The 13,130-nt window shown below is 41.9% G+C and overlaps 1 non-coding gene across 1 annotated transcript; it reads left to right on the forward strand.

The window, feature by feature from the left end:
• The first annotated feature begins 271 nt into the window (after nt 1–271).
• On the forward strand, nt 272–375 carry LOC116506873. The gene has a single exon (XR_004255087.1). It is a non-coding gene; the product is annotated as a U6 spliceosomal RNA (small nuclear RNA).
• Nucleotides 376–13,130: the final 12,755 nt, after the last annotated feature.

Raw genomic sequence — 13,130 nt, forward strand, 5'->3', positions numbered from 1 at the left:
TGAGGCTGCTTCAGATTCCTACTGATTAGATAAGGGATGTTCAATCTTCAAATAGTATAAAACTGGGATCTATGCTTTACTGATGTTCAAATTCCCCTACTTTCTGTTGATGTTGTTGGAATGTTTATGGTATTCAGGAGCCCCTCTATGTAGTTGCACATGGTAGTTTGACATGGGTGGCAATACCTGTATATCTTCAAATTGAACCTTATGTCCACTATGATGCAAAACATGTTTGCAGAATGTGATTTCAAAGTGCTTTGTCATTACCTTCTTCCTAGGACAGCATATATACTAAAATTGGAACAATACAGAGAAGATTAGCATGACCCCTGCGCAAGGATGACACACACATTTGTGAAGTTCCATATTTTTAATAAATATTTTTTTTTTTTTAAAAAAAACCTTCTTCCTAGGGATGAGTGGGAATGATTAATCGGTCACCCAGCTAGCTTCAATGCCTAGTTTATGGTTAGCAATACTAGAACGATGGGCTCTTGGCTTCTAGTTCAATATGTTTAACCGCGATACCGAACTGTGTTTTTGTTATTCTGCTTTTACTATTGATGAGTGCTATTTTTTCTTACAAATCTTGGCTAGTCAGTAACTATATGATAGTTACACTTCACCTAACCCTAAGATTTTTTGGACAGTGTAACTGGTAGGATATCAGGTAATTAATAAGATTATGATTTGTTTAAGACATTCCTAGGTCATTTAGTTTTGCAGTTTCCTTATAAGACTGTCCCCTTCAGTCTGGAATTCTTCCTTTCTCGTTTTATCACAAGAACGTATTATGGACAGGCAAATACTGGTCATAAGATCACATGATTTCATATGGCTGTTAGCCTAGTATCACAAATTTCCTCAGGAAATCAATTCTCACCCATGACAAGACCAATATGTCCTTTCCTTGGCAACTTTATTGATGATATTTTATTTACAATGATTTGTAGGCTGCCTACTCACCAGACTGTATGCATGTTGCAAAATTAAGGAAATTTGCATAAAGAGGCAGGAGAGCGAAAGAGAGTTTGAGAATGGTATCCGAAATAGACAAAGAGAAAAGAGGATGTCACATATGGTTCTACATATGGCTGGCAATTGCTGTTATTTTTTAAAAATCCTTATTTATTTATTATATCTGATTAGAGCTGCTCAGAGCGCTGAAAAAGGGCTTTTTGCAAAACACACTGGCACTAGCAAAGCAACTCCTCTCAAAAACTGAAACAACTATATGTCTTCTGCATATTTTAGAGAGGCTGGTTCAAAGATTTTCCCTCTGCATGTGTGCATGCAGGCACTGCCCCTGAAGCACTGCCAATGCATTGGAAGTAAAATGTTGCAGACAGGGGGAATCATCATAGAGAGGCACAGGCTGTTGATACATTGGTCATTCCCAGCTGCTTTTGAAATTATAGAGATAAAGAAATCCTGTATATTTTAGCAAAAGGGCGGGGAAGGGCTCTAATCAAGCTATGTTCTAAACAAGGGGTGTTAAACTCAATTTAATTGAGGGCTGCATCAGGGCTGTGGTTGATCTCAGGGGGTTCGGGTGGCTTGACTGACTGGATGGGTGTGGCCAACTGGATGGACATGGCCAGATTGATGCCACTCTACAAACTGCTGGCATGTTTCCTCTTTGCATTGGGTAGACCGGGCCAAAGCCACGCTAGCCCGATGTTTTTTCTTCGCATTGGGTATACCAGGCCGAAGCCACGCTGGCCCAATGTTTCCTCTTTGCATTGGGTAGACCAGGCCGAAGCAATGCAGGCCAGCCCCTTACATTTTCCAGAACAGCCCTGCAGGCTGTATCTGACCACGTCACAGGCCAGATTTGGCCCGCAGGTCTTCTGTTTGACACCCCTGCTCTAAACCAAGACCAAGTGCTTTACGTTCAAAATCTGCTTATATGCACAAGGAGCCCTGTTTTTCCCAAACAATATTTTTAAAATGCCATTGTGTCCAAATACAATCAAAGCAAAATCACGGAACCTTGGAACCACAAGGGTGGGGAATTTATAAAGCCATTAAATAAAGGAAAAGTGGGGATCTGTGGTGTTTCAGAATCAAAGCAGGAAAGGTGCTTCAGAGGGGACATAGGTATGTACTTCACACCTATCAGCACTTCTTTAAGAAAGCTGAATTTTGTGTGATCACATTAACTCATGTTGTGACAGGGAAATATGCTTTTGGGGGCAACAACATGCCTACACTTGTTCTGAAGCATCTTGTTGCACCTTGTTGGTGTTTCTTTCCTCAATGTACAGTATATTTCCCTGAAATCACATGGCTTCTTTCAGCAGGTGCCAACAAGTGTGGCAATCATTCCTATATCCTCCTGCAAGTGCCCTTTCTGCTTCAGATCCAAAGTCATGCATATCAATAGGAAAAAAATGCCTGGGCCTGTGCTTTCTTAATAGCTGGTGGGTGGGAATTCGTGATGAAGAGATGATACCGATACTGTCAAGCATATGATAAATGCAGAAAGTGGAAAGAGCTTAAAATCCTCCCAGGTATTGATGGACGCTTGGTCCAATCAGCACAAGCCACTGACAGGTGGAATGGGGAATGAAAAATTACTTTTCAGGGTTTTTGTTTTTGCTTTGCTTTGCTTTCATGGAAGAATTTGCTATTCAGCCTGAAAGACAATGTCTATAAAATGGTAGGCAGGGAGGAATATAGCTAAGAAAGACTTATTCAGTCACATAGAAACCAATTTCAGACCTATTGCCTTGAAAAAGTATGTAAGTGTCATTTAAAAACAATTATCCCAAAGTTACATATATACTGATAGCCTTTCTGACAAGTGCAACAGGTTCTTCTCACCATTTGCTATTTTTGGAGAGTCTCAATATTCATTTCGGAGTCAGTTCTGGATGTATTTACTGTAAACTCTGCAAATACAGGTAATCCTCCACTTCACACTTATAACCGTTGCAGCATCCCCATGGTCACATGATCAAAATTCGGATGTTTGGCGACTGACTCATATGTATGTCGGTTGCAGGATCACATGATCATGTTTTGTGACCTTCTTACAAGCAAAGTCAATGAAGAAGCCAGATTCCCTTAACAAATATGTTACTAGTTCCCCAGACTAATAGTACTGGGGGACTTTAATCTGCCGTCTCTTGGTGAACACTCAGATGGGGCACAGGAGTTCATGGCTTCCATGACAACCATACTTGACCCAGGTAGTTTAGGGTCCGACTCATAGAGCGGGACACACGCTTGACCTTGTATTTCTCTCGGGGCAGTGGAGACGTGATTTCGAGTTAAAAGGAATAGAGACCTCGCCCTTGTCATGGTCAGATCACTCCTTGCTGAGGCTTGACTTCAGGACGCTACTCCCCCATTGCAGGGCGGTGGAACCGATTAAGTGGTTCCACCTCAGGCGCCTGATGGACCCGGAGGGATTTCAGATGGAGCTTGGAGAGATACCTGACTCCCTTGTCCGCAATCTGGCCAAGTCTTTGGTCACTGCCTGGAACGTTGCGGCGGCTGGAGCATTGGATCGGATTGCGCCTTTGAGGCCTCTCTCGGCAGTGGATCCAGGAGGGCACCTTGGTTTACCAAGGAACTCCAGGAGATGAAGCGCCAAAAGAGACGCCTAGAGCGACGTTGGAGGGCTAGTAACTCTGAATCTGATCAATCACTATTAAGAGCCTTTACTAGGACTTATCTAGTGGCGATACGGGTGGCAAAATGTACGCATTTTTCCACTCTTATGCGTCCGCGGAATCTCACCCAGCCGCCCTGTTTAGGGTGACCCGCTCCCTCCTGAAAGGTGAGGAGGTGGGGGAACCCCTGCAGGGAAGAGCTGAGGAGTTCGTTTAGTTTCTGCCGGATAAAATCACTCAGATTCAGACAGACCTGGACTCCCCTTGGGAAGTACCAGCCAAGATGCCAAGGGTTAGTCTTAATCAGATTTTCTGGGATGAGTTCGAATTTGTCACCCCTGAGGAAGTGGACAAGGCCATGGGAGCGATGAGTGCCTCCATCTGTTTATTGGACCCGTGCCCCTCCTGGCTGGTTTTGACCAGCAGAGAGGTGACATGAGGCTGGCTCCAGATGATTACCAACGCATCTTTGCAGGAGGGGTCTTTCCCGCAACCATTAAAGGAAGCAGTGGTAAGACCCCTCCTCAAGAAGCCTTCCCTGGACCCAGTTATTTTGAAAAACTATTGTCCTGTCTCCAACCTTTCTTTTTTAGGGAAGGTTGTTGAGAAGGGGATGGTGCTTCAACTCTGATGGACCTTGAATGAAACGGATTATCTAGACTCCTTTCAGTCCGATTTCAGGCCTGGGTACAGCATGGAAACCGCTTTGGTCGCCCTGACCGATGATCTCTGGTGGGCCAGGGATAGAGGACATTCCTCTATCCTGGTGCTTCTTGACCTCTCAGCGGTCTTCGATACCATCGACCATGGTATCCTTCTGCGATGCCTAGGAGAGGTGGGAGTGAGAGGCACCGTTTTATGGTGGTTCTCCTCTTACCTCTCTGACAGGTCGCAGTCGGTGTTGGTTGGGGGGCAAAGATTGACCCTAGGCCCCTCAAATGTGACGTGCCACAGTCCCCCCTTCTATTTAACATCTACATGAAGCCGCTGGGTGAGATCATGCGACAGCACGGGGTAAAGTACCATCAATACGTGGATGATACTCAACTGTATCTTTCTGCCCCATGCCAGCTCAGTGTAGCGGCAGACGTGATGTGCCGATGCCTGGAGGCTGTTAGGATCTGGATGGGGGTAAACAAACTTGTGCTCAATCCCGATAAGACTGAGTGGCTTTGGATGCTGCCCCCGAAGGACAGCTTAGACAGTCCATCCTTAACCCTGGGGGGCGAAAACTTACGCCCCTCAGAGAGGGTCTGCAATTTGGGGGTCCTCCTGGATTCGCAGCTGAAACTGGAACATCATCTATTGGCTGTGACCAGGGGGGCCTTTGCCCAAGTACGTCTGTGCACCAATTGTGGCCCTATTTGGATCGGGAGGCACTTCAAACGGTCACTCACGCCCTTGTCACCTCGAGGCTGGATTATTGCAACGTGCTCTACATGGGGCTACCCTTGAAAAGCGTTCGGAGACTGCAGTTAGTCCAGAATGCGGCCGCGCGAGCGATATTGGGTACACCGAGGTACACCCACATTATACCTGTCCTCCGCGAGCTGCACTGGCTACCAATTGGTCTCCAGACGCAATTCAAGGTGTTGGTTATCACCTTTAAAGCCCTACATGACTTAGGGCCAGAGTACCTTCGTGACCGCATACTGCCACATACCTCCCAGCGGCCAGTAAGATCCCACAGATTGGGCCTCCTTCAGATGCCGTCAGCCAGACAGTGTTGTCTGGCGGGCCCTCGGAGGAGAGCCTTCTCTGTGGCTGCTCCGACTCTTTGGAACCAGCTACCACCAAAGATCCATCCAAGGACCATACCCACTCTCATGACCTTCAGGAAAGCTGTTAAAACTTGGCTGTTCCAGCAGGCCTGGGGCTGTTGACCTCACTGTTGAGGTCCAGCCCCGATTAGAATGAATGTATGAGGTGTTGCTGTTTTAAACTGTTTCTTTCATTATGTGTTTCGTTGTGTGTGTGTGTGTGTGTGTGTGTGTGTGTGTGTGTGTGTGTGTTTTGTAAGCCGCCCGGAGTCCTTCGGGATTGGGTGGCATATAAATGTGGTAAATAAATAAATAAATAAATAATAAATAAATAAATAAATAAATAAATATACTAACTTAATAATTGCAGGGATTCACTTAACAACCGTGGCAAGAAAAGTCATATAATGTGGCAAAGTTCATTTAACAAACGTTTCACGTAGCAACAGAAATTTTGGGCTCAATTGTGGTTGCAAGTCGAGGACTAACTGCACTGAAAATACTGCAAAAGATCATTGAAAGGGCACTCTCTAATTCAGGATTCAGTCTAGAGAGTGGTTCTCAACCTTTTTTTCACCACGGCAGCAACGATGATGGTGACTGGGGAACTGGTTCAGGGGCGTGGCAGGCCTGGGTCACTTCCTGTTCTGGCGCCCATGCCACCATACCATTACCAGTTCAGCCAAACTGGGCCGAACCGGTAGGAACCGGCTCTGCCACTGGTGTCCACAGACCACATCTTGAGAACCATTGGCCTAGAGAACTGCACTGCTTTTTTCCTAGACCAGTTTCTCCACCTTAGCAACTCTAAGATGTACAGACTTCAATTCCCAGAATTTTTGCTGGAGACTAATGGCAGTTAGAATGCACCCAGCTTAAAGTTCTTGAGGTCGAGAAATACTTTAATGGACAACTGAGTTGTGAAACTTCCATGGAAGAAGCAAAATGATGGGGAAATGAATGTTCATTTAGCAGGAACATACAGAACAAACATTATTTTCTTTAATCCACACAATTTCGAGTGGAGCTCTTATTTTAAAGATTTATTTATTTCAAAAAGGTGTTTTATAACAAAACACTCAGAAATAGCCTTATTCAGGCTTCAGCTTGATTCCTGAACACGCATCACATACCTGAAAGAGTTCTAAATGTTAGCGATAGCTTTAAATATTATTTTATAATCCCAGTCTGGGGTTAACAAAACTATTCTACTAAAACAAGAGGAAAAGATAAATCATCTGGAATCAAAAAAATCGACAAGTTAATATTATCAAGGGTTCAGTGTATAATCTTTTCAAGGGTTTACCACCTTGACTCAATGGCTTCTATTACCTTAAAAGTGATATTGACAGGAGTGTCATCTCCTGGTACAATCAGAAAACAAAGGGGGGGGAACCATAACAGGTATTAAAGGCGAATAAGGTTCTGCAAGCATGAGGAAAGCCAAACTTGCTTAGGGAAAAAAATCCAAACTGAAATAAGTGGCAAACCATTTTTTATTATTATCCAAAAGAATAATGTTGGGTACAACTGAAATATTTAGACAAGTTCAAGAGCCAGATGATGAGACCACTTAGGTTAGACAGTACTTATCTGTTTACTTTAAAAAAAAATGTAGAACTCTCACAAGTACACGTAGAAATGGTCAGGCCAAAGCTATAAGGAAATCTGATTACTTTGGGAGCCAGTAGTTAAAGAGGACTTCTTTGTTATACAAGGACACATACGGTTGGAATATAGATTGGGAAAAGTAGGAACCACAGAAAATTTTAAAAGGTCAACATGGTGGTTCAGGAATTGGTGAAATTAGGCAGCTAAGAATGGACCACTTTGAATCGTACTACCATGTTTCCCTAAAAATAAGAGAGGGTCTTATTTTCTTTTGACCCCTGAAATAAGCTCTTGGCCTTATTTTTGGGGAGATCTTATTATTTTTGAAGTGCAAGAGGTGGCAAGCATAGTCACCTCATGGCTGCTACTGTGTTGCAATATTTTTGGGAAGGCCTTATTTTTGGGGGAGAGATTATTTTAGTGCATGAGCTCAAAAGCCCAATTGCCCTTATTATCCAGGGAGGTCTTATTTTCAGAGAAACAGGGTATATTACTTAAGGCATGAGCTTCATTAAGGAATGTAGTGGCATTGACACTCAAAAAGTACCATATGTATGTGCTCAACTATGATGGAGTCATTTATCTCTTAGTATTTGTAGTTAAACATCAATGTGTGTGTATTTATTACAGACAAATTGAGTGATTCAGTGATAAAATATAAAAGTGCCAAATGAAACAAGGGAGGTCAAAAGTTAGAGAAATGGAGTAACAAGTAATTACACAATTACAGAAAATGAAATTACAGAACACTTCCAGATACAAATAGTGGAACAAACTGTCAATTAAACAGTGCAATTAAAATTTTTCTGAGCATGCACAGAACTGAAAAACAAGATGGAGGCGCCTATGGTGCCATCCGGGGAACCAGTTCGGGGGTGGGGCAGGCCTGAGTCGTTGCCGGTTCCAGTGACCCAGGCCACCAAACCACTACCAGATCAGCCGAACTGGTCCGAACCAGTAGGAACCCACCATTGGTTCAAACAAAAATAAAATATTACTGAAGCCTTTAAAAATAGAATTACAGAATGGCAGAAATGCGAGCAGGAAGAGAAAATTCGAACAAATTAACTCTACACAAAATAGATATTTATTTTATTTATTTTGTTCGTCAAACATGTACAAGATAACAGGTATAAGTATAAACATGGACACAGGAAATGGGTATGAATAAATGGGGACAATAGGACAGGGACAGAAGGCACACTGATACGCTTCTGCATGCCCCCTTACAGACCTCTTAAGAAAGGGGTTAGGTCCACACTAGACAGTTAAGATTAAAGTTATGGGGGTTTGATATAAATATATATCACAGATAATAGAATAGTTATTAAAGAGAAAGCATGTAGACTAAGTGAAATACCCACTGAACAGTGGTTGTTTGCTAACCGGTTTACTACTGGTTGGCTTGTACTCACACGGAGCAACGCTTCTGTGCATGCGCAGAAGCATCTAGGCGGGTGGGCAGAGCATCCCCCCGCTGCCACTACCGGTTTAACCAAACCAGGCCGAACCGGGAGCAACCCACCTCTGCCACTGAATTATATAAAATTTCAGAAGAGCTAAAATGATAACAGTCCTGTGTCATCAAAAATGAAACAAAACTCTGTAATGTTTAAGTAGCAATATACTGAAAGAGAACTTGGCCTATCATCAACACAATACTTCTACACACAAGTCAAATCTTACATGTAAGACCTTATTAAAATCAGACTAGTTAATAAAATAGTGTTTCTAGTCCTAATGCCTGACTATAAAAGCTGGAGATTGAAAAATAAAGATCACATCCTCAAATCATGGAAGTGGAGATTATTACTAAGAATATTGTGGCCTGCAAGAAGAATTAATCAACAAATCCTCGATGAAATAAAGACAGATTACTCTCATGAGGCAATGATCAACAAACAGAAACTCACATACTTGTATATGTGATGCAAGTCAAAAATAGACATGGAAATATAATTGTGTTTGGCAAGATTGAAGGAGATACATGATTCCTGGAAAGTTATTAGCTTTTGTTTATGCAATTACCAGCAATCTGATTTGATGGCACCTAGCTAGCTCATCATATACACTGTGCTTTCTGTTTTCTATGCAGTTATACCTCAATTCAGGGAAGTTAACATTTTGTTTCAGCATCAACATTCTATGACCCACAAACTTCTGCATTCTTCAGTTCCCATAGAGAGGTGCAGATAGACCTGTTCTGATGCTTCATGAAGCAAAGATCATGTCGTAGGCATTCCAAATATCATTTTCAATATGCTTTACAAACCAGGTTTAGAAATGTAGGCTACAAGGTAACTGATACAGCTTTAGGTGGTCTTCCATCCAAGCAATATAGAATGCCAATGGCTGCTTAGCTCCAGCAGTAAATCTGTATCTCTGGATTGTTTCCAAAGCAGACTACAATAGTTAAAAGCCTGCCTATAACTTCAAAAATAAAAGAATGTTGATGAAACATGACCAAATGTTTCATTGGTTTTTTGGGGGGGATAGCCAAACATTGATTGTCCTAGCCTATAGCAATTATTTTCTTAAAGAAACTATTCTGGTTTAACACCACAAACCCATATTTTGGTTGCCATGTAGTGATTTGCAAATGCAAAAATTATTTCTGTACCTGTTAACCAGTGGTGGGATTCAAATAATTTAACAACCGGTTCTCTGCCCTAATGACCATCTGGATAGGTAGGGCTCGGTAGTCATGTGACTGGGTGGGCGTGGCCAACTCAAGGTCACTCAGGTCAATGGGCGCCTTAGCTGTTACAACGTAATAAGGGTTAACCGGAGAGGCAGTTTCTGTAAGCAGGTCAATAAAGATTAGGCTAGAAACAACACTAGAATGTTTCCTTCCTGCCTTCCTTACAGGATTAGCCCTGTAAAGTGGAAAAAAACAAAAGGAGATTTCTTCCAACAATCGGTTCTCTGAACTAGTTAGAAAGTTACCAACCGGTTCTCCCGAATAGGTGCGAACTGGCTGAATCCCACCACTGCCATTAACATTAAGAAAACTTCATATAGATGGCAACAACACAGACCAATTTAAAGTGGGCATAATATAATTCAAGATTAACAGTCCCAAATGTCAGGCTCTGAACTTAAAAGATATATCATATAAACCGGAATCAAATCCCTCCTTTAGGACAGTGGCATAATTTCTTTTCTAAATCATTTTTGAGCCAGAATCAGAATTATAGTAATGTTGATTTATGTCTTTATTAATCCAATTTACATGGCCATCTGTATAATGAAGAAACTCTAGACAACAAATAAATAATTTGATTAAATTAAAAAAAAACACCAACTAATAAAACTATATGTAGGCTCAGTAAATCCACACTAATATACAAGAACCCACATACTGCCATTCTGCCCGCAATACCTGGTGGAAGAGCCAAGTCTTCACAGTTGATGTCAACAGCCTACTTTTCCCCTTTTTTGTGTGATGATGATGATTTTTCACATGACAACGGTGTATTTTATTTTATATAACATCCCAAAGACAGCAGGCTCACATATAATATATAAAATGGCAGAAAGTTTCACAACCAAGTGCTCCATTGCAAAAAAATGAAATGCCTACCTGTGTAAGACCATTTTGTAGCTTGAACTGTCATTTTTCATGTTAAGAAATTATTTTGGATACTCTAAAAGGGGGGGGGGACTATTACAGAAAGGGTAAGTGGGAAATCCTACCAGATTTGTTGCCTACCATTTTTATATCCTTCTCTTCAGCTCCTTTCATTCTTCGCATTTATATCCTGCAAAACTCAGATTTTCCTTTCAGCCATTAAGAAGCTTCTCTTTTCATCTGGACTTCTCTTGCATATTGCACACCTGTCATCTGACCCGAAGACTTTGCAAACACCCAAGTAACTTTTGGACAACTTACTCAATACTGTATGAAATAAAAAGAGACCATATTTTTAAAAAAACAGAAGAAAAGAAAGTTCCAAGATTATTTGCCTCTTGGGTGATGACACCGTACTTAAAATCAATCTCAGAAAACTATGAAAGCTTTTGGCAAATAAATAATGCATATGCATTCAGTTAATGAACCAACTTCAGAAGTCAGGCTGAGTGCATGCCCCCCCCACAACAGGTTAGTAGATGCTGCAGCCTCCGCTATGCTGTGATCTCTCTGCCATTGTTGCTTTCTGTGTTTCCTATTCAACCACAGAAGCCAGATATTCCATGCATAAAGTGTTATCATCAATCACCAATGACACTTTAAAACTACGGACATGTTTATCCATGAGAATAAAATGCAGTGAGTCTGGCCCTACCCACCTCATTTTCCGTCTTTCCCCCTTTCACGCACACACACACGCATACATACACATACCCCAGAAAAAGCAAAGGAGCCATTTCTTCACAAACTGCTGTGTTCAGGAGTGACAAGATTTACATAAACGGATTGCAGTTCAGTTGTTGGACATATACCGGGATGATTCCCTAATCCCATTTTAATTAGATGGATGTTGCAAGTATACAAAATACATCCACACACATCCACAACCAGAAGCTCTGCTCCCTGTGGTGATGCCATCCTGGCAACGAATCAATCACCACGGTTCTGGTTGCCATAGAAACTGATAGCGCCTGCACCACCATCTAAGTGGTAAATGATTGGTGGTGGGCTCATAACACAAGGAGAGCAATGAGTTTTTATATCCTGTCCAGCAGCTGTGCCAGAGAGTTAATTAAAAGCAGAGAACATGAAATAAATCTAAATCTGTGAAGAAATGAAATGTACAGTACAAATCGAATTCCCATGTTGGACAGGAATTAATATGCAGCGTGAGCGGCAGAGCTGCCTGAACAAGCAACCGCTAGGAATCTTGGGAAACTGTACCTCTGAGGCAGCTAAAACTGAAATGAACAGAGAACCTCTTGACTGCATTCCCGAAAACAAGCCCTTTATGCCATGCCTAGATGTTGACCAACATATGCAATTTGCAACCTCAGAAGCCGTTCAAAAGCAGGAAGGATTTAATTACCAGACCATTAGCCACCAGACTTCATCAGCGGGAACCGTAATCCAAATCAACATCTCTGCAGCTGCCCTAGAAGCTGTGACTCTAGCCTTCTTTTTTGATACCCTGTGAAGTCCTATTTCAGATGTCACAGCTTGACCAAAAGAATTTCTTCTTAGAGAGCAAACTATAAGGGACTTGGGGTATGAAATGTGGATTTAAAGGGAGGTGGCCCCTTGCTCCTTTAGCTCATTTTCTCGTCACCTTCTTCTTTTTTTCCCTACCCTTTCCACATTTATCTGATAGAACAGTAGAACTGAACTTCTGTGTGGCGGAAAACCAAGCAAAGTCAGAGCCACCCCCCCCCCCCCAAAAAAGGTGACATATTTGATGGGCTGAAAGAAAACTAATAGAGAGGGAAGATAACCAGAAACTGTTCTCCTATTTCAACCCATAATTTAGTTTCTGTCAACTCTGCATTGTGTCCTGCCTTAGTTTATTTTGTCATTATAAACTAGAGATAATAGTGGTTTCAAACAGCACTATATTGCTGTTTATGTTTTACTATAACTCTCACACTCCATATAATCCCACCTCCCAATTTCCCACAGCATTAAATGTGGCAGGCCTGAGGGTCCAATGCAAAAGATGGCTTCCAAGCCTTACAGTTATATTTATTTTTCTTTTTTATAACATTTGAATTCTCCCTTTCCTCCAGAGAGATCCCACTCTTCCCTTTGACTTTTGTCCTTGAGACAGTCTTTTAAGGGAGGTGAAGCTGGCATTTCTCTGAAATGTCTCTGGTGGCATTTGGGGAAATAAAGATGGCAATTGCTGAAGCCACACTCATAGCTTGGCATCACAACATCTAGAATAATGTCGCTTTTGTGTGTTTCTACTTACCTTAAAGTTCACTTTTAGAGGCCTACGTCCTCAGGCTAAGATGAGGGAGGGATTTTCATTAGGCTTTTTAATTTTAGAACACCCCAAACAAGGGTCTCCTGGCATAACCATCATCCTTGTTGACTTTTGGGCAAAGATAGGTTCATTCTTCTGTCCTTTTAATAATATGCTATCGTTGCAGTGACCTTTTAACTTTACACTATTACTTTCAGGCTTTGTTAGTGTTTAAAAGTTTACTTTATAGTGCATTTGATAAA

The sequence above is a fragment of the Thamnophis elegans genome, chromosome 3 (assembly GCF_009769535.1).
Source record: "Thamnophis elegans isolate rThaEle1 chromosome 3, rThaEle1.pri, whole genome shotgun sequence".
NCBI classification, from domain to species: domain Eukaryota; kingdom Metazoa; phylum Chordata; class Lepidosauria; order Squamata; family Colubridae; genus Thamnophis; species Thamnophis elegans.